At 47.7% G+C, this 22,587-nt stretch overlaps 1 protein-coding gene and 1 pseudogene across 3 annotated transcripts in view; both read right to left on the reverse strand.

Annotated features, from left to right (window-relative positions):
- Positions 1–22,587, reverse strand: part of CASD1 (CAS1 domain containing 1) — an 895,825-nt gene that overhangs the window by 556,619 nt on the left and 316,619 nt on the right. The gene's annotated exons all lie outside the window — the stretch shown is intronic.
- Positions 7,641–8,076, reverse strand: LOC138569071 (GTP-binding nuclear protein Ran pseudogene; annotated as a pseudogene).

A 22,587-nucleotide genomic window follows, 5' to 3' on the forward strand; every position in this document is an offset into this window, starting at 1 on the left:
TGGGCTGGGTTAAAAGGTACGCGCAAGACGCCATTTTCTTGTACGTGCTGTTTGTGGAGAGCGAGCGGGTGATTCTTGTACTTCTTGTCGGTTCACACACGATTACTTCACAACGGTTCCAGTTCGTACTCCTTGTATACTCAGACAGCATTCAATTCTTCTTTTGGCAGGGGTGTTGCCAACGCGCGCACGCGTGTTTTTTTCAGGTTCTTTTTCCAGGCAGACGGTGAGTCGCGCACGTATTCTTCAACTGTGGTTGCCCCCGTGTGTCGCGTACCCATTCAGAGGTCATTGTAGCCTGCGTGCACCATGCGTACACTTATTTTGGTGTTTCTGGGTGCCACAGCGTAGTGCAGGTTCTTTATTCCACGCACGTGGGCTACCAGATGTCGCGTGCACGTTAAATTTTGTTTCGGGTGCCTGAGCATTGCGTGACCCGTCATCTTCCCCCTTGGGTCACAGACAGCCTTGCTAGAGCACTAGGGTACGTATTACATCTAGTACCCTGCCCCTTTCACCCCAATTGCCAAGGACAATTGTTTACTGCACCTCCCATTCGCACAAGAACATCTGTGCCATGGTTGGGAGGCGACCAAGTGGTAAGGGGGGCAAAGGTGGCCGACCTCCAACAGGTGGCCGCGGTAGGGGACGTGGCCCGGATGTGCAGGGTGGCCCAAGGGGCCAGTGTGTGGGGGACCAATAAGGGACACCTATGCCCCCCCCCCAATGGGTCGGGGAGATGCAGCTGACACCATCCCAGCTCAGGTCTTGTTAACCCGGCCCATATAGTCAACCGAGCCGGCACAGGATGACTCCCAGGCTGACTTCCGTGTCACCAAGTCAAAGCCAAGTATAGCGGTGAAAGTTGGTGTCACCAGGCCACATGGATCTGGGGCAGCAATGTCATCTGCTGTCCCAAGTAGCCAGGGTGAGGAGGCTGCAGGTGCAGCTGCAGCTCAATCCACCCTAGCTACGAGTCAGCCAGCCGAGACAGTGTTGGTCCAATTCCATCACACAGAGGTTGGTCCTGCCAACATCACCCAGCAGCTAATGCCTGCAGTGAGACCTTTGGTCATCGTGCCTTTGGCTAATTCCAGTGCCCAGTCCACCTGCGCTTCAGCCCCTACCAACCAGAGCGGCGTAAGCCACTCAGGGTCTGCACCAACTCCCAAGAGGAAGAAGAGTGCTCTTGCGGTACAGGCTGGGACCCCAGACACGGCTCCCCCCTCAAGGAAGCGTAGTTTCAATGATGTGGAACTAGATGCACTTGTGGGCTACGTGTCAGGCCATGGCCGCGAAATGCTGGTGACTGCAGAGTGCAAGACTACGACTGCTCAACGTAGGGCCCACTGGCAGTGCATCACGGACAAGATTAGTTCCCTTGGTTTTGTGAGGCGCACAGCTGATTGCTCTAAGCAGTGGAATGAACTCAAACGCAGAGCAAAGAATAAGCTGGCTTCCAATCGTGCCTCTACTCTGGTGACTGGCAGTGGGTCTCCACCAGAGGAGGAAGTACTCACAGAACATGAGTCTATCGCTGGAGGCTTCATCACAGAGGATCAGATCCAAGGCGTGGGAGACCTACCAGATCTTGAGGCAATGTCCGGTGAGTGGCCATGCAAACCATGTGTATGTTGTTTGGGTGATGCATTCTGATTGAGTGCCAGGTGAGGCTATGTAGTCCTGACTGCTATGGGTCACCCATGTGGTGCCTCCAAACCATCACCCGGCCTTGGGTTTGGGTTTTACAGTATCCCTTCTGACCGCATTTGATAATTTGTACCTAATTACTGCACTTGCCCTTCAACTGCCATCATGCCACAACATTGTTCATACTGTTTTCCTGTTCATTCAGCCTGATCGATGAAATCCTTTGCATGTTTACCACACATTTTTGTGCCGTTCTGCCCCAAATGTAACATACTTCAGACATAGATTACACCCCACAATGTCCCATATTTGTTTACTTATTATGGGAATGATTTCATCAATCAGGCTGATTGAGTAATGTGCACCTACACATGGCCTGCGCATAACCACAACTGGCTCCTGTTTGAATGTTCAACATGACAATTGTCTTCAGTCATGTCGAAGTTACCAACCATTGATGTATCCATGTGCCTGCCATCACTGCATTAGTGAACACTGGCTTTGCTGCAGCGTGTGGCACATGCGTGTTTTGTCACACTCTTTTGCATGTTCTATTTCATGATGTCCATTTCACATGGATGTGTAACAGTACTGATTTGCTACCATCTGGGTGTCCTTGTCAAATCTGCCATGGTTATGCTATGTGCCAGCTGTGTGCTGGCATTTGTCATGTATGTGGATTGTCCATGCCACTCACAGGCTCATGTGTGATGCCGGTGCTATGCAGCATGCAGCACATGTCTTGCTTTCCCATCTTGGAGTCCTCAGTGGCTGCTTTTAGGCTCCCCTTCCACTTCATTGCCAGTGCATGCATGTCAGAGTTATTGTCATGTGTGACATGTGTCATTTATTCAATGTGTACCTCGTGATGCCTATGTGTGTGGGCTATGCTGCTCATGCCTGTGTTCATTACTTTTATTTTATGTTTTTGCAGGTGATGAGGCACTAGATGCTGTTGAGGAGGAGATGACGCAGAGGCAGGAGTACTCACAGACACAACCAGGCACCAGATGAGGACATGGGGTGGTGGTGGGTGAAAATCCATTACTCCTACAGACAATCCTGTCCATGGGTGTCACTGGGTACACCTCCGCAGACCTCTACAGCTCAGGTGCCAAATCTAACATTGAGACAAATGTCCCGTCGCAGGTGAGTGTTTCTGGCAGGGATGCTGTTCTGTCAAACCCACCTGCACTGGGGGTAGACCCCGCTATGGGCCATTCAGTGTTGGAAAGTCCGCCTGTGGCGGTTACAGATGCAGGGTCACACTCCACTATATTTGCTCCTGTTCCTGGGCCAGCAGATCAAAGGAGGAATGCAGTCCTGAAGTCTCAGGTAGTGCCAGCACAGCAAGGTGCACATCACCTTGCCCCAAACAGGTGTGGTGCCCGCCAACGCGGTGGCCGTGCACCACCAGGCAATACTGTGTGGGAGAACTCCATATATACTATTGCAGCACAACAGGGGGCAACAGGGGGCATCATGTGAGATGATGGCTCAGGCCATAGATAGGGTGGCAACTTCCATTCCCCCCCTGAAATGCAGGTGGAGCTCCAGAAGCAGACAACAGACTCCATGTGCCGCTCACACAGGCAGAACATGTTGGCGTCCAACAGGGACCGACGGGCTGGACTGGAGACTCTGCGCACAGCCATATCTGTAAAGTCAAAGGCCCACAGGGATGCCCTGAGTTTAGAACACATGTCCCTCAGAGATACTCTAGGTGCACTTGAGGTGTTCCAATGTACAAGGTCAGAACAGCAGCTAGAGCAGCTGACACGCACACTCTCAGCTGAGCTCCAGGCAACCCATGAGGAGATCCGGGCATCACGCGAGGCCTTGCAGGCAGAAATGCTTTCTACCCGTGTGGTGCTGCATGGGGATCTCCGTACCATCAGCCTGCAGAACCAAACCTTTCAGACCCGCATTCTTGCTGCCATGGAGGAGCATGCCAGGGCTTTGCGTGATCTGCCTCCCATATCACGGCCACCTTGTAATGTACCACCAGAGGGTGATGACAGCGACGGCAGTTCTCCCACTGTAGGGTAGCCGTGCAGGCCATGAGCCCATGGAGGTTTTTTTTTCTCAACATCCACAAATGTGGGTGTTGGGGTGCACCCTGTACCTCCTCCCTCCTGGGTGGCCTCCACCCATCCCCGGTCGACACATGGCCATTTTTCTATTTATTTTTTCATTTGTAATTTATTTTAATTTTCATAGATTTTTTTTTGTTAAATTGTATTCTGAATTTTCTTTTATTATTTTATTTGGTTTACTTTACATTTGCTTTTGCTTTATTTAATTTGCTTTTACTTTTTTGTTCATAACCATTTTCTTTCAGATTGTGAATTCATGTTACAGTGTGTTGCTTTGTGTGGCTCCCGTAGGCATCCACTGTGTATTCCAGCTGGGCACATGCAGGCTTGTCCTGTCTTTGGGTTAGAAACTTGGGTTCCTGACACACACGACCCTCCTGCTTCCCCTTTCCATGGGCTTGCAAAGGGTGTGACAAAGTGAAAGTAACTTAACACAGAGGAATTGGGCTCCCATAAGTTGTGTGGGCAGCCTGTAGTCCAAACGTTGTATACATCCCTAGTGGGGATTGGTGTTCATTTCTCCACTGCATGGTGGATTTGTATATGTTTTTACATACAGGACTTTTTGCATATATACATGTTACTTCTTCATGTCTTGACGAGCCCGTCACCATTGCAGATGCAGTTCATGTTGTATGCAGTACACTGCCACATTTATCTACCAGCAACACACTGCAGTTGGAAGGGGTCGATGTGCTGCCTTTGTCAGGTTGTGACATTTGCACTACTTTCATTTTTTACTGTCATATGCTGCCACTGTTGCATCCTGTACTGATGTTTTGTCTTGCTGGTATTTGTTCATGTGTGCTGTTTTTTTTTCATTAGTGAGAGGAAATTGTCTCTGGCCTGTTTCCACTTGGGACTGCGCTCTTTGTGACACTTGTGTCATGTGTTGTGCATTCATTTGGTTGCTTTCACATTGCATGCCATGCCATGGTGTGTTGGGTAGCTGAGATGGGGTTAGGAAGGGGTTGGGTGACATGCCACTATTTGGATGTAGTATTTTGCAAGGGGGTAGTCCTTCATGCTGCATGAATGTGTGCCTTTTACTGACACAGCATTGGGTGTGTTTAAGTAGCTAGGGATGCACACAATGTAGCACTTCCAGGTAAACAGTCTCAGGGTGGTATGGTTGTGACAGTTGACTGTCCCTTTTGTCATCATCATAAATTGTCAGCTGTTATGTGCCAGGCCTGTGTGCACTCCAGAGGGGTGGGATTTTAGGTGAAGAAATTTGCCACAAGCTGGGTACGGGCTGCCTCACCACGTGCCATTTCACCTCCCATGCGCAGCAGGCGTGCATGTGGTTGGGGATGTGGGGGCACCACCATGTCCACCAACAAGCCCCACCAGGTTGCAACGTTGTGCAGGACACATGCTGCCACTATGATCCTGCACACTACTGGGGGCGCATATAACAGCTGTCCACCAGAGCGGTCAAGGGAGCGAAAGCGTGACTTCAGCACTCCGAATGTGCGCTCCACTATGCCCTGGGTTGCAATAATGGCTGTGTTGTATCTTACCTCGGGTGGTGTGGTGGGGTTCTGTATTGGCGTCATCATGTAGGTGCTCAGAGGGTAGGCACTGTCCCCTGGGGAGGTTATAATGGTTGTCATTTGTTGGGTTTCCCCATTTCTCAGTGTCTGACATGCATCCATGTGCAGAGGCATTTATACTCACCAATTAGCCATGTGCCGCCATGCCTCCCAGCTTCCAGGTCCCGGTTTAGGGGTGACATTAGGAATATGAAACTATCATGGCTGGACCCCGGATAGTTGGCATATACCGAGGTGACGATTCCCTTGGCATCACATACAACCTGCAAGTTGATGGAATGCCAGTGCTTGCAGTTTCGATAGATGTGCTCAGTGGCCTTGGGAGGACGGAGAGCCACATGGGTGCAATCAATGGCACCAAGCACTTTGGGGAAGTGTGCCACCCCGTAAAAGTCCTGGCCGACGGCCTGCCTTTCTGCAGGTGTTCTGGGCATGTATATGTGCCTGCGGACTGAGGGGCGTGCAGTCATGATCGCCAACACCTGGTGTAGGCAGCGTGACTGCGTGGCCTGTGAGACACCCCAACTATGGCACTTGTCCACTGAAATGACCCAGTAGCCAAGATGTACAGTACATTGAGCACCTTTTCCAAGGGGCTCAGTGCTTGGGAGCACAGGGTGGGTGATGTGAGGTCATCTTCCCACTCCCTGACCAGTTCTAGGATTATTAGTGGTGGAAACCTGTATCTCCCATACACCTGGTCATCAGGCATCCCAAAAAGGCTGGTCCTTGGTAAGAAAATGCAGGGCCTGGCTATCATCCTCCTCCTGCGGTGTCCCACGACCACAGCTGTGAGGAATGGTATATTCATCGTAGCATATGAGCTTGTTTGTTGTTTGCGTGCACTTTTATGCTGCGCGTAGACGCTTATGCCTGCTTCCTACTGGAGTACGTGTTTCCGGATTAGCGCGTCTTTTTTGGCGCACGTGTTTCCCTTGTTCGATTCCATGAATACGTGTTGTTGGTGCGCGTGGGCGTTGCGGTTTACCTCCCATACTTCCCCCCCTAATGCCCACATTTTCACACGTTGTTCCCCATTCCGCGTGTTACGCCCACTTTTCTTGTGTGCGCTATACATTGTGCGCGTCGTGCACGGTGTTTGGTGACGTGGGCACCCGCGTGCGCCACCCACGGATTTGGCGCACATCCCAGGATTTACACATGCAGTGCATTCCATGACTCGATGAACGCTTGCGTGCACAGCTTTGGCACGCGTTCGCTGCGTTTTTCAAGCTTGCGCTCCCCCTTTTCGGTGCACATTTATTCCATGAATTACCCTGTCAGTGGCAACAAATACCGATTTTTGTAAAAAATAAAATAAATATTTTATTATTAGCCAATACGTAGACATTGGGTCCGTGTGAGGCCAAGCTCTCCAACATTTTAATTCCCATATTACAAACCATTCACAAAGCAATCTATTTTGCTCAATATTCCATCTCTGTACACACCCCGGATGACAGCTGAAAGCACCCAAATTATAATTTTGCCAAACCAATCAAAATGAAAAGCTAGAATTGGCGTGTAAAAGTGGCATCCGTTTGGACAAGTATGAACCAGCTGCAACTTGTATGCCATGTTCCAAAGAAACCAAAGCCAGCGGTTGCACCAGCTTGGATAGCACCCACAGCAATGTTTCAGACTGCTATATAGTATCTCGAGGAGCCCCTTTTCCTAACAGAGGTCCAAAAGACAGACAGGAGTAGGAATGACTTGTCAAATAGTTAACATCTGCAGCTGCAGACCAGAGCAACATTTCAGCATGGTTAATCCGGCCAACACAGAGTCACCTTCACACTAACCAGCAGAGCAACACGTCCTTTCAAGTAGCATGTTCAATACACAGGGTAATGCACTAGTGTCTTTACAGTGCCACAGAACCATAAAATCAATTAAAACAAACAGAAAACAGTACTGGTGGTTCCACAAGAACTGCATCCTTAAAAGAAGTACTTACAGTGTGTAAAAGTTCACTTGCTTAGGTATTTGATATACAACTTTATTATGGTCTAAACGAAAAATGGAACGGGAATGACAGTAACAAACAGGGTTAATCACTGAAGTGATGTGACTGTAGCAGTCTTTAAATTAGATTTGAAACTTGAGGGGTAAAGTAATTGCAGTCCAAAACCGCTAAATACGCAGGTCCAAAATATGAAGGAATTAATTTTACTGCCACATTCACTCTGAAGCCCATTCATCTCCTTCAGCATCCCAAAGATTAAGCACATGTTCTGCTCAGCTAGATAATAAAGTGGCAAACACGTTGCACCATCGACATCAAAGGACAGTTGGCTATAAAACTAGAAATCTGTCGCTGGGCTCCAGCCGAACTCCCTCACAGATCGTCGTCTTCATCTGGCAGTGCAGTGGTTTGGGCAATCTGTAAATCTTGTTCATACTGTGCTGCCAATGCTGGGTCCATAACAACTTCAGGGGGTGCGAGGGCAGGCATTGATACAAACTCCAAGTTGGGATCACCAATTATCTTTCTTGCAAGCCACAGGAAGGGTTTTTCAAAGTTGTAGTTACTCTTGGCAGAAATATCGTAGTACTGGAGATTCTGATTCCAGTGAAAGACTGGATTTCGCCTTCACCTTCCTGTCTTTAATATCCACTTTGCTGCCACAGAGAACAATGGGGATGTTTTCACAGAGATCTCGATGCCAGTTGGGGACATTCTTATATGTGACTCTTGATGTGATTTCAAACATGATTCTTTTTGTTTCTGGCCTGGATTTAGCAGCCTGTTCAGCCATGGTGGCAGGGTGCGCAAGTATACAGAATCCGAGGAACGTTCTTCAGTGGGGATGTGTCCAAGCTGCTGCTTTTATAATGGTGTGTTCTTACTGGCAGCAGTTAGCAGACCAGTGCAACCTCCCCAGACTGTCAGAGGCGCCCGTGCGATCCGCTCCAGCACTTCTGGATATCAACAGCCACATGGTTCCTCAGCTCCCCGGTGCCAGTCATCTACATGCTGGGGCGAGCCGCTGAAGCAATGGCGAGCCACTCCTCTTAATGAGTTCTGGCAGGTGTGAGCTTGCGCCAGGAGCCGGGGGGGTAAACTGCACGTTTCAGCCCCGCCCTGCGCGAGTCTCGCCACTTCCACCCGCCTGCAAGTGCAATATGCTATTTCTTCAGCGTAGCTGCACAACGCAGCGCCCCTTTCTCCGGCACCTGCTACATACTTGCCAACCCTACCGATTTAGGCGGTAGGATACTGCTTTTTAAGCAGTCCTACCGCCTACCGATTTAGTGGCAACAAATACCGATTTTTTCAATATTTTTGATCACAGAATGTTGGCATGTATGCCAATCAGTTTTGAGACAGCCTACATTTTGAGCCATCCCACGATGAGTTGTGACCTTAATGAGCTGCAAACCGCCAATACAATGGGACCTGTAGCCACTCTGCAGTGCATCATCTTCCGAAGATCGAATCCTCACAAAACTTGGTGGACTTCTTCCAGAGCGCCAGAGGCAAGATTCCACTCATTGAAATCACCTCACCAGACTGCTGGACTGAGAAAGTGAGATGAATCGTCAAGACGGTAATCGTTTTCACTGTTGTTTTCCCGAAAGGCGCAAAATTCACAGAAGATAGGTAAGTTTGCAGCCTAATGAAGCTTACCTTTGGTGATTCTACAAATTTTGGATTTAAATTCACTCGTGTTCTGGCAGAGGTTGATCCCACTTTGTGTGGCTGCCACACAGAAAAAATTAATTGAGGTGGGATGATACTCTAATGCGCCAACCAGCATTCAAAAAAAGAAAAGGAAAGTCGAGCCAGTGCAAGACTCACAGTTATTATTGAATTGTGAGGTATTGTTTACGTTTTTGTGGTGACTCAAAGTTCAAATAACATTCTGACAAAGTTCTGTTTCCAAAAAGTAATAGGTTTTTTATTTCAGAGAGTATTCCATTCTACCGAAGATAAAGAAAATCATGGTTCCAAAACCGGATTTTGATTCTCTCTGGTGATAATCTCTCAGATAGTGGTTCCAAAAACTGATTTAAATTATCTCCGATTTCCAGTCTGGTATTAATCTCTCAACACGCATTTCCCCATTTTAAATCCAATGGTTCATCACAAGAGATTTCGTGGATAAATTGTCCCAAAGTGTCATGCCACGAGGCGGGTAAGTATTGCTGGGCACGGAACGCTCGATCCGTGCCCAGCAATGCCACTAGACCACGAGGGATCTGTTTTTGAAGTGGGGAGTGTGAGGGGGCTGATTACTATGTGAGCGGACCTCTCCCCCCCGGACCTCAAAGCATTGGGCAGTACGCTTTGCCCACCCTGGGGGGAGATGGGCACACTAATGCTCCCATCGGCCCCTAGGGAAGGGTCATAAAAATAAAAAATAAATTAACATGTTTTTGGTGGGGGTGAGGAGACACTAAACCACCATGGATGTTCCCACTAGGAAAGGAGGGTGACCCTCTCTCCCCCAGCCCAAATTAATGGGGGGCATCTTGTCTAGCCCTCCCTGGGGACAGATTTCTGTCCCTAGGAGGGTGTACATGAGATGCCTCCCCACCTATTTTTGGTGAGAGGGGGCACCAGAGAATTTTGCAATAGAAAGAGGGTGCCACCTCCCCTCAACCCACTGCGAGAAGATGGGTACAGTAATATGCCCATCTGCCACTAGGGACGGGGCAAAACAAAAATTACTAAAACAAAAACATGTTTTTGGTGGGTTTTGGGGGGCATCCTAAATCACCAGTAATGTGTGTAATAGAAAGGGGGCGGCCCTCTCCCCAACCCAAAATGGAGGACAGGGCACCTCATTTAGCCCTCCATGGGGGCAGACTGCTAGTGCAATCTGGCACTCTGCCCCTGGGTGAAAGTCAGTAGACCACCAGGGATGGCTGTTATCGGCACGTAATAGTTATGATTTGTTTTTGCTGGGCTGACCATAGGTAACAAATGTTTTTTGTTTCGTTTACAGCTTTTTCTACGCAAAAGGAGCTGCAACGTTATGCAAGTATATTTTTTATTATTCTATGGTTAGGGCCCATTGTCAGTGGGGCTGGTGGGACTGGGGCTAGATTATTGTTGGTTTGGGCGGGAGTGGGCAGTCTGGGGAGGTCTGTTGGTGGGCTGGGAAACAATTACAGGGTCAGATCACAAATGGCCCCCCCATGCCAGCGGAACATTGGTGTTTCCCTGGGAGCGGCTGTCTCCCATGTGGGTTGACTGTCGCAAGCCCAGGCTGCACCTTTGGCTGTGCTGCGTTACAGATTTCACCTCCGAGGAGTAATGGGGACCATGCCGGGGCTCCCTGGAACTGCCGCTGGACTTGACGGTCGACCCACATGGGATACAGGCGCCCAAGGCCCAGACCATTAACCCCCACTATCCTGGAACTCTGGCTGGCCTGTGTTACAGCTTTTCCCTTTGGGAAAGGACAGGGACCCTGCCGGGGCTCCCTGAAAACTGCCACTGGGCTTGTGGACGATCAACCCAAATGGGAGACAGCCGCCCAAGGCCCAGACCATTACCCCCCACTATCCTGGAACTCTGGCTGGCCTGCGTTACAGCTTCTCCCGCCGAGAAAGGTCGGGAACCCTGCCGGGGCCCCTTGGGACTGCAGCTGCACTTGGGAGATGGTCAACCCACAAGGGGGACAGCCGCCCAAGGCTAGGGACATCGCCCCCGACCATCCAGGAGCACTAGCTGGGCTGCGTTACAGAATATCCTTCAGGGGAGGGAAGGGGACCCTGCCAGGGCTTCCTGGAGCTGCCGCTGTGCTTGTGGTCAGTACAAACACATGGCAAACGGATGCCCAAGGCTGGGGACATCACCTCCAACTGTCCTGGAGTTCTGGCTGTGCTGCGTTACAGCCTTTCCCTTCAGGGAGGTATTGGCACACTGCCAAGGCTCCCTGGTGAGGAAATGCTGTAACACAGGCCAGCAGGAACTCCAAGACGGTTGGAGGTGATCTCTCTGGCCTTAGGCATCCGTCTCCCATGTGGGTCTACCGCCCCCAAGCACAACGGTAGTCCCAGGGAGCCCTAGTAGGGTCCCAAACTTTCCTGGAGGGAGAAGCTGTGATGCAGGCCGGCCAGCCAGAGCTCCAGGATAGTCTCCCATGTGGGTTGACCATCCCCAAGAAAAATATAAAGTGAAATAAGTATTTTCTAAAAATCAGGTAAGTACTCCTTCTCTATCTTAGTCCCAAGGTTACCCGTCAGGTAGGATCCTAGACTCAGGTTTGATGATAAAGGTCAGGCCAGAAGGAGTTGGGGGCCAAGGGGCTTTGCACCCAATGTTACCCTATGTAGGAAAGGGGGGAGAGGAACAGCTATGTTTACTTGCACGCCTGACTCAGATTCTTCCATGTGACACAGCAGGCCATCCAGAATTCGCTGTGGACACCATCTGCTGTCCTTTGTTCGGTTGAGAGAAGCCATGGGGCAGCGGGTGCGAGAGCTACTTCAAGTGGAGGTCGAAAACAATAGAAAAAGACCTCTGCAGGACAGACCCCATTGGGACACCTCACAGGACAGATGAAGACAGGTTTCAACGGCAGTCAGCACGATCAGGCAGTGACAGGCAAACCTTCAGCGACAAACAGAAAAGCGGTTCCAGTGCAGCCCCCTTGAAGATTAAGACATTGAAAATTCGGGAGCAGGCAATTTATAGCACAAGCCGAGGACCCACCAAGGTCCAAGGCTCAACTCGGAATGGTGACAGTGTTCGGGGAGAATTTCTATTTCTGTGCCAATTCCCTTTAACCTTAGAGACTGCCAGCTCTTCGGATTCAGGGCGTTTTACTCCTGAGTAACTGGGACCTTTTTCTCACTCACTTGTGTTTTCCTGACTATGATTTTCTATGTTCCTTACTGATTTATGGAATCTGGAAAAACTCCATAGGCATCTGCATTTGCACTGTAACACACAGCACCTTTTGTGCAGTGCCACTGTCATGTTCCTTGGACTTGACTCAATGTTTAACTACATTTTCGTGGGTGAACTACTGTTCCCAAGAATAGTAAGATGACCCCTGCCATACTTACCTTTACTTCATGGGACTAGCACACCACCCTGCGTGGAGTGCTGGGGGAATTGCCTAGTAATTCCTTCAACCCATTCCTCATGTAACATTTTGTTACACTAACTCACGTGAATGGCTGGTAGCAGTGGTTTCCTTTTTTACTACCTTGTGATATGTATCTGCAGGCTCATACCTCAGCTGCAGTGCTGCACACAAGGGTGACTATTTTCCCAAAAATGCCTCACCCCCCCCCCCCCCCCCGTCTTCTTTTTCCGCCATCTCTTGTTAGTTTCTTGTAGGCTTTTAATCTATTGTTTGCATGAGGTTTGAGCCCTTTGTGTAGTTTGCCTTTGGCGGGCTTCAGCCCTGAAGCCTGCCCAGGCTCCAGTGTTTCTGGAAAGGCAGGAAGTGAGGGCGGGTCCCGAAACTTCCCTGTCCTTTGTCTCAAGGTGTGCCTGAGTGAAACCAGTTCCTAGGACAGCCACCCTGCTGTGTGATTGACAGCCTAGGGCCGTGAATGAATGGAACTTGCATAAAAAGCAAGCTTTTTGGGACTAAGAGCAGAGTCGACCACTGGAGGACAGAATCCGAAGCAGAGGTCGAGAGAAGATGCCAGCAACACCATCTTGGACAGCAACACCATCTTGGACCGCAAAGTGCCTGGTGAAGCCCTGCAGCTGTGCTGACCCCGTTTTCGAATAGACACCACCATTTAAACAAATGGTTCACACCATTCCTAAAAAACTTAAGGCAACAAAAAAGAAATTGCGAGGCTGCATGGAAATTACTACCATCCGAAGCCAATAAATTAAAGCTTACCAAGCTTTTATCCCTCTATAAAAAAGAAATCTGCCTTGCTAAACGGGAATCCTATGACACCCGTATTTCCTAAGCTAACTCCAATATGAAAGAATTATTCACTATACTTAAAGAATTGGAGACTCCCATTGCAATACCAGACACATGCACCAAAGATAAAAAATGGTGTTTAGATATCCAACATGCACTTGCCAATAAAGTATCCACCTTACAAAATAAATTATCCCAAAAAAAGCATCTTTAAATGCCCCACCCCCTCCTAAAGCCTCCTCTAACCCCGCTGAAATCCAACCTTCCCGATTTATCTTCTCCAAAATATCTATCATCGAGGTGGAAAGAATTATTCTGTCTCTTAAACCATCCAACTGCCATGGTGATCTCGGCCCGGCACAGCTCATCAAGGATGTAGCTCGTGACCTATCACCCTTCATTTCCAAGCTTATCAACGCTTCCTTTGCCACCGGGCACCATTCCCACAAACCTCAAAGAGTTATGGGTACTCCCACTATTAAAAAAACCTACTCTAGATCCCCTGACTCCAACTAACTACAGGCCAATCACAACAGTTCCCTTTCTTCTAAAAATAGTAAAAGTGGCATACATGCAAATTCAAAAATACTTGGAATCACATCACCTGTTAGGAGCTAGATAGTCAGGCTTCCGTCCACAACATGGAACGGTGTAGTATCTTCACATGTGTAATAGCGTGCATCCGCACGAGAGTATGCTTGTGCAGGAGAATGAGAGTGACGAGATGGAACGTGGAGAAAGGACAGTTGGAGGAGAAGCGAAGCAGTGAAGACGCACATTCCGTGTCCCCTGTTTATTTATAATATTAGCATAAAATTAACCTTCTGGAAACTAATAATAAAATATATAAACCTTTCTAATTTGCCCCTCCTTACTTCAAACGGAGACCGCCTTCATCGATCTTATGACCGAAGTCGATGAACTTAGAGACAGTGGGAAATCAGCTCTGCTTCTTCTCCTTGACCTCTCAGCCACTTTTGATTTGGTGGATCACATGGTCCTATGTAGCCATCTTGACTCAGCAGCACATTTCTCCAAAGATGCCATAACCTGGATAAATTCTTTCTTAAGCAGCAGAACAATGAGGGTCTTCTCGCCATCAGCAGCGGCCGACCCTATACCTATCACCTGCGGCGGTGTGCCCCATGGGTCCTGCGTCTTGCCCACACTGTACAACATTTTCACCAAGCCCCTTTTTGATGATCTGGACCATCTCGGTATCACCTACACTAACTATGCAGATGATACTCAGATCCTCCTCCCACTTTCAGGGCATTATGAGAAGGATTTGGCCTTGGTGAATAGAGTGTACCTCATCATCCAGGCATGGATGGCAACGCGTGGTCTATGTCTGAATGATGATAAAACAGAATTTATCATCTTGGGTACCCACACTAACCTAAAGAAATTAGGTCCCGATTACTCCTCCTTTATAATTGATGGCAACCTCATCAAGGTAGCTCAGGAGGTAAAAACATTAGGATTTTATCTCGACTCCACCCTGTCCTTTTCTAAACAAGTTAACACACTAGCGTCTACCACAGCGTACATGTGTAAACTTATTAGAACTGGTAAGCCCTTTCTAACAGCAGCTGTATTATCCTGGCCAGAGCCCTCATTCTGTCCCGTCTAGATTATTGCAATGCCTTGTACATAGGCTCAAACAAATCCATCATTAGGAGAATCCACACCCTCCAAAATAATGCCCTTAGAGCGATTTTAGGTATTTTCAGAAGAGAGCACATCTCAGAGTAGGCGAGATAAAAATTGGCTCCTGACCAATGACAAAATCCTATTAAAAATGGTGTCACTCACTCACAAATCACTAAATAATGCCGCACCTATCTACCTCTCAGAGATTCCACAGACGGACATCCCTAAGACCAACCAGACTACCCAACCGGAATTGCTTGTCCATTCCCAGATTCAAACTATCCACGATTGGAAGGAAATAGTTTCCCTGTCAAAGCGGCCAAACTCTGCAATTCCTTGCCCCCTTCACTGAGAGAAGACCAGTCCTACCAGAATTTCAGATCTAATATTATCACATGGTTCAAATCTTCGACCAGTAAACCTGGGCGATTTAACCTCCACCCTGGGATGATCTATGCCTGTGTAACTGAAATGTAATTATTAATGCCTAGCTGTTATGCCTATCGTGTAACCATAACACGTGTAATGCTTTGTAATACCTGTATATCCTGTTTTGTAAATAATGTATTTCACTATATGTTTCACTGTAACTAAGCTTCGCATCATCTTGTCATCCCTGTCAGGAGGGACGGATGGATACGCCGATTGCCTGGTAGATATAGCCACCTGAACCATCAAGCTTTCAGGAGTGGGATGCTTGGTAAGATATTTTGGGTCACTGCTGGAAGGTCTGTACTTCCTTGCAAAGTTTTTATTAACTGCAGCCGCAGTTTCCGGGGTCTCCCAATTAGCAGAGACTTTTTGTAGTGACATGTGGAAAGGTAAAATCCGGTCTTTCTGAGGAACCTGGTCCAAGATGTCAGTCATATCCTCTTGTTTGAATGATGGAGTAGGTCTACTCCATCCCATAAATTAAATACCCTTCCCCATCAGTTTTCTGTATGATGAGTCAGCATGCTCAGAAGGGTCAGGCCTGCCAAACTAATTCTGTTGAGGTATCCCAGCCACCAGCTGAATGGAGATTATCATACAAATTGCTTAGTCTGGACTCGTCAGAAATAAGTTCCTCTGGCACATTGGGAGTGCCAAACTGTAGACCAAAAGGTGGTGACATGTCATCGGAGGGCTGGTCTTCCTCATGAATCGCTGACAGAGACTTAAAATAGTCTTTCTTTAGGCTTATAGACCTTGTCTTGTTCTGTCAACGGCTTCGACAATGTCGAAGTAGTTGTCGAAGACGGCTTTGGAAATGGTGCTGGTTTAGTCGGCATCGACTTAGATTCCGGTGTTGACGGTTCTGACTCCGACAGGGTCGGCAAAGACATCGAAGCCTGACGCCTTGTGCTTCTTCGACAGAACCATAGTTGGCCTCGGATCTCGACTCAAAGCGCTCTACGATTTCTCGCTGGATCAAGAACTTTCCCGATGTGATGCCGGCTTTAAACTCGGCTTGGAAGATTTAGGCTTCGACTTCCAATTGTCGTCCTTACTCGGAGCGACTGGAGCATGGCTGTTTTGCTTTTCCTTCGAGGGGATCGAGGCTGTATTCTCAAAGATTCGCATCATCTCACTACGAAATGCGTCCCACTTTGCAGGGGAATCTGAGTTCGTAGGACACCTGATTACCTCCGTGGAGGAATCACTAGAGGTCGAAGGTGACCTATGGTGTCTCTTCTTTGCCTTCTTAGAGGAAGAAGGCAAAAGAGTGGCACCTCGACTCATCAGTCTTTTTCTCCCTCTTGACGCTAACCTCCGAACTGCCAGTTTACCTGTATGCTCCCGGAGAGCCTTATCGGCCATCGCCTGACAGGGTCCACAGTCCGGAGGTATGGTGCCGGAGCCCAGTCACCATAGGCAGACGCGATGAGGGTCGATAATCGACATTTTTGACCCACAGTCCTGGAATGATTTGAAACCCGACTTGGGCATCGAAGCAGTTGAAGAAAACATTTTCTCACAAAAATCTATCACTGAAGCGCACTGTAATTCACACAGAAAAACTGAACTGAAGGCAACGGGTGCTGCATGCGCTATTTATACTGATGATGACGTTGACCGTCGTACGGAGGCCCTTGAGGGACATTGACTCGACGACACCGCATACAGCGCCCTCTGTTGAAAAATACACTCAGAAGCAGCAAAGCTGGAGAGATATTTATTATAGGACGAGGAATACATGGGAGGACAATCCATTTGCAATGAGAATTCTCCCCAACACTCGTCACCCCAGACTAAGGGACAGGAGGATTTAATCCACTCCTGGAAGAATCTCCTAATCCAGTCGGTCATACTTTCGGGAGAGACTATAAGCATTTGGGTGATTAGACCCTGACCTGTGTTCTATGGTGAAATCAAATCCTTGAATGCCGATTGACCATCTTAACAATTTTGGATTTTCCCCTTTCATCTGCATTAACCATCTCAAGGGTTGGTGGTCTGTCTGAGTAACAAAAGTAGAACCATACAAGTATGGCCTAAACTTCTTCAGAGACCACACAATGGCAAAACACTCCCGTTCAACAGTTTCCCACCTTGTCTCAGGGTGCTTCAGTTTCCTACTGATTAAGCAGATAGGGTGTTCCCTGCCTTTCTCATACAGTTGACTCAAAACTGCACATATCCCTGTGTTAGAAGCTTCTGTCTGTACAAAGAAGGATCGGTTCTAGTCAGGAACTCTCAAAACTGGAGCTCGACAAAGGGCTTTCTTCAGTCCTTCAAAAGCCTTAGTGCACTCCTCATTCCACCTGACCTTCTTGGGGAATTTCGATGAAGAGATCACATTCAAGGGAGAAGCTATGGTCCCATAGTTCTCAATGAGACCTAGAAAGGCTCCCACTAGGGTCTGAGCAGTAGGGGTGGCCAAGTCGTGTACAGCTTTTACCTTGCTAGGCAAGGGCCTCATTTCACCTCCTCCTACCTCATGTCCAAGGTAGACCACTTTACTCTGACCAATTTGACATTTACTAGCCTTTATGGTCAGATGGCCTGTCAAGAAAATGCAAAACATATCCTAGGTGGTGAATATGCCCTACCCAAATGGGGCCGAACACTGCAATGTCATCCAAGTATGCCATGCAGAAGTCCTCTAACCCATTCAGAACGTAATTCACCATCCTCTGAAATATAGCAGGTGCATTTTTTAGTCCAAAAGGCATAACCTGCTAGAGGCCCCCTGGGGTGGAAAATGCAGTCTTCTCCTTGGCATGGTCTGCCAGAGCTATTTACCAACAGCCTGAGGTCAGGTCAAATATACTGAGGAACTTGGCTGAACCAGGTTTGTCCACCAGCTCATCTGTCCTGGGTAAACGATGGGCGTCAGTCGTGTTGACTGCATTAAGAGCTCTATAGTCCACACAGAATCTCAACTCTTTGGTTCCTGCTTTGGGCACTAGTACAACTGGACTAGCCCATTGACTTGTAGTCCGAAGATCAATCTTCTTGAACTCTTCCTTTATGTGGGATCATACATGGTCTGACATCCTGTAACCCCGGTTTTTGACAGGGGGACTGTCACCATTGAGAATATCATGCTTGCCCCAAGGGATCAAGCCTGGTTTCAGTCAGAACAGGAAGGCAAACTGATTTAACAGAGCCTTGCACTCCTCCTGTTGTTGGAGAGTGAGATCTGAGAGTGCTTTACTCCTCATCTGAGGGTTGTCCCCTGAGATCAGGGAGAGGCTCACTCTCCTCCTCCTCTTGACCAGAGACTCGAAGCAAAGGTCCTAGTTCTGGTTTGGAAACATAGGCTTTCAGACGCTAGTGATAGACCCTACGGGCCTCCTTGGTATTGCCCAAGTCCACTAAATAATTGACCTTGCCAAGTTTGTCCACAACCTTGAAGGGTCCAATCCATTTGTCCTATAAGGCCCTCTGCCTTGTAGGTACCATAACCAAAACTAGCTGGTATGGAGTAAATACCACCATGTTGGTCTTCTGGTCATGCCAATGTTTGACCAATGTTTGACCAGAGCCTGACCTGCTTACGGGTTATCAGAAGCATCGATCATTACGAGTGCCATCCTCTTCCTGAGACCTAACAAACACTCAGTGACAATCACTGGCTGTAGGAAAGGAGCCCTGACCGGATGGCCATAGAGTAGTTCAAAGGGGCTGTACCCAACCCCTGCTTGAGAGACTTCTCTATAAGCAAAGAGAAGGCATGGCAGCAGAAGGTTCCACTTTCTTTTAAGGGGATCCTCTAAAACACCTATTATGCTCTTCATAGTTTTGTTAAATCTCTCCACCAACCCATTGGTTTGGGGTGGTAGGCTGTTTAGAACTTGTAGGTCACTCCAAGGTTTTTCCACCTGGTCTGCATGTAGTGAGACATCAAATTTGACCCCTGTCAAAGATGACCTCCTTAGGCAAACCTACCAGGTAAAGATAACAAGGAGGGCCTTAGCCACTTCCTGAGCAGTAACAGTTCTTGTAGGTATGGCTTCAGGATACCTGGTAGCATGGTCTACCACAACCAATATAAATCGGTTGCCTGAAGAAGTTGGACGGTCTTTGGGACCAACAATGTCAATCCCTACCCTCTCAAAAGGGACTCCCACCACTGGAAGGGGCACTAATGGTGCCACATTCTTGGACCCACTCTTGCCAGACATCTGACAAGTGTGGCAGCTCTTACAGAATTTGTCTACATCTGCCCCCATCTTGGGCCAGTAGAAATACAGAGATAGCCTCTCTTTGGTCCTCTTGAAACTCAAGTGGCCAGCCAGAGGAAACTCATGTGCTAACTGTAAGAACTTCTGTCTCACCACCTGGGGCACTACAAGTCTCCTGGGGTAAACTCAGTAGGTTCACTGTAGAGGAGGAACAATCAGGCACCACTAAAACCAAGTGAGAATTGAAAACGCCAGTGTATGTTTCTAAATTTTCTGTACAGAGTAACAAGATCAAAAACACCATCAAGAAACATTGGAACATCTTTAAAAATGACGTAAGGGTACAGAACTTATTTGATCAACCCCCAGTGTTTGCCATGCAGCGCAGCAGGAATCTGCGAGACAAACTGGTTCGTACAAGACCCCCTTTGAAAGAACTGATCACACAACGAACCAGAACATTCCCCTGCCTTCATTGTAGTAACTGTAATAAGGTAATTAAGGGGAACACTGTATACCATCCACGTACAGGCCAAAAGATTTTCCTCCGAACCTTTGGTACTTGCGACAGCATAAACATTGTTTATGGCATAAAGTGCCCATGCGGAAAATATTATGTAGGCCAGTCCAATAGAGCAGCAAAAATTTGCTGGAATGAGCACCGATCCTGCATCCGGAATGCAAATCCAAATCCAGCAGTGTCTCGTCACTGGATTGAAAAACGACATAACTTGACACAAATCAGGTTTTTGATCCTTGAAGTACTGACCAAAGTCAACCCACATGAAGATCTGGGCCTGCGGCTCAACAGGAGAGAAACATTTTGGATCGACAGGCTTGGGAGTTATGGTCCCAAACGGTCTCAATGAGGAGATTAATTATCACTGTTATATTTGAATGTATATGTATCTTTTGATCTGCTTTGTTTTTCTCTCATTTACCCATATATTCACCCTCTTGTATGTTTTTATGTTGTCTCTTTTACCTCCAGTTACATTACTATGATGGTTTCTTGTGTATACAAGTATTGTTGCCATATGAGTTAAGTAAAAGGTACCTAGGTCGCAGATCCCGAACATTCGGTCTGGGACCCAAGGTGACACCATGTGATGCCACCTCCCGCGACTTGGATACCTCTCGATTACTGATGCACCTACCTGACATTGAGACTCTACCTTACATTTAGTTTCCTTTCGTGATTGACTCTGACCGGCTTGCATTAGCCAGTTGAGTATTTCCTTTATGTTAATTTTTTTCCAGTTCCAGGATTACACTCATTTTATTTTCATGATCCGTCTACAGTACTTGGTAATTATTTTCCTTTGCAATCGGACTCTGAATTACTGCATTTGCAGTGATCAGTCCCCGTTGCACCGTAACGCGCCAAACACTGACGCGATACGAGTACGAGGCTTTAACAGCACCGCTACCATGGCAACGGCGTTACACAGCGTTGCGATTGACTGACTTGGCGTCGGCCGCAGCTCTGCAAGCAGCACAGACACGACAGGTATGCATTACGCAGCTCTTTTTTACTTTTGAGAATCCAGCACCGGAACGGTTTATTGATACATACTCCATGTCTATTCACAGAACGTTACACGCATTCCTGCCCTGTGTTAATCTGGCATTCTCCCGAACGCACTTTGTGACTACACGTACGGCATTAGTACTGATTCTTTACCTACGGGGTTGACACTCTTCAGGTAAACGGCATTTTTATTTGATTAGACACTGACCAACAGGCAAACTGTCCTTGATTTTTACTTCTCTTCTGTTCTCTTGTCCTTCGGTATTCCAATCCTCACCTGAATCTATCCATGTTTGGTATGTTACTGTGTTTATTATTATTTTTATTTTATTACATTGATTGTTTTCACTGATGTACACTGTATATGATTGGAATAACAGACTTGCCCTGACGAAGGAGAACATTCTCCGAAATACATTGGCGTAATAAGTCTGTTTAAACAAGAGATGTGCTAGCTGCTTCCTCACTAAGAAGCAATTAGTGATCTTGCTTTAAAAGAATTGTCTTTGATAAAATATTATCCTTTGAAACACAACAAGGACTCTTGACAATTTTTGAAATTTGCCATGTTCCATTTATATATTAAGTTCCAATAATTTTGAACATTTCAACAATTAATTTCATAACCTAGTTTGGGTACAATGGAGAGCGGCTGTGTGACTGGGTTTGCAATCTAGTCTCGTCCTCACTGTAGAGGAGGCCATCTTCCTAGTAAAGCCTATGCTTCCCTGGCTCTTGCCCATCCAGCTGGGAAGCTGTCTGCTGACTCAGACCTTCTAGAGAGGGACACTTTGACCTCTGCTGAAGTCTGTCCTAGATGGTTCACCTTCTGCAAGTAAAGTCTGCAGCTCATGATCGTCTTTAGGATCCAGATCTCCAACGCAGGGAAGGTTTTCCTCCAGCTCTGTGTTACCAGTAGCTGTCTCTACAGAGTCTGGTTGGTCTTCCGACACAGCCTCAGCTGGGGAAGGGCTCGCTGAGGTGACCTGGGACTGTCCTCTCTGTTTGTCCTTGTTCTGTGAACAGGTTTAGGTTTAAGACCTTTCTTTCTCCCAGAGACTTTAGCTTTCTCTTTTGTCTCTTTCCATTTCCTGGAAATAGAAGGGCGGCCTCCCTGTGGACTGGGGATATTGGAAATGTCCTCAACCTCCCACTGAGAGTCTCTCAAGGTTGCCTCTCTGGCCAATCTTGTTTGCTCCTGCTTCCATTTGCTGGGAGGCCCGGGGGTACTAGATACAACTCAGAGTTTTCAAATCATTCCCCAACAGGACTCTCCCAGGCACCACATTTGGTACAATGACAGGTATTCTGTATATTATTGCACTAGGTGAGAGCTGGCAGAATAGAAACCATTTGGTTAGGGCCTCCTGCAAGTTTAGTGGGACCTTTGGGGTGCCTTAGCCACATCCTTAGATTTGAAAACACGTTTATCAACCATTATAATACTTGCCCCAGTGTCTCTAATGGCAGCGGTCTCCTGACCATTTACAAGTACACTGTCGTTTATTCTTTTGTTTTATCTGGTATGGAGTTGTACACATCCAGATTCTGTTGTTCCCACAGAACCAGGGTCATTAATGAAACACTGGCGTGAACTGGGTATTCAGCCAGTAATTTAAAATTACCACTTGCCATATGAAC

The sequence above is a fragment of the Ambystoma mexicanum genome, chromosome 2q (genome assembly GCF_040938575.1).
Source record: "Ambystoma mexicanum isolate Mex_15411 chromosome 2q, UKY_AmexF1_1, whole genome shotgun sequence".
Taxonomy (NCBI): domain Eukaryota; kingdom Metazoa; phylum Chordata; class Amphibia; order Caudata; family Ambystomatidae; genus Ambystoma; species Ambystoma mexicanum.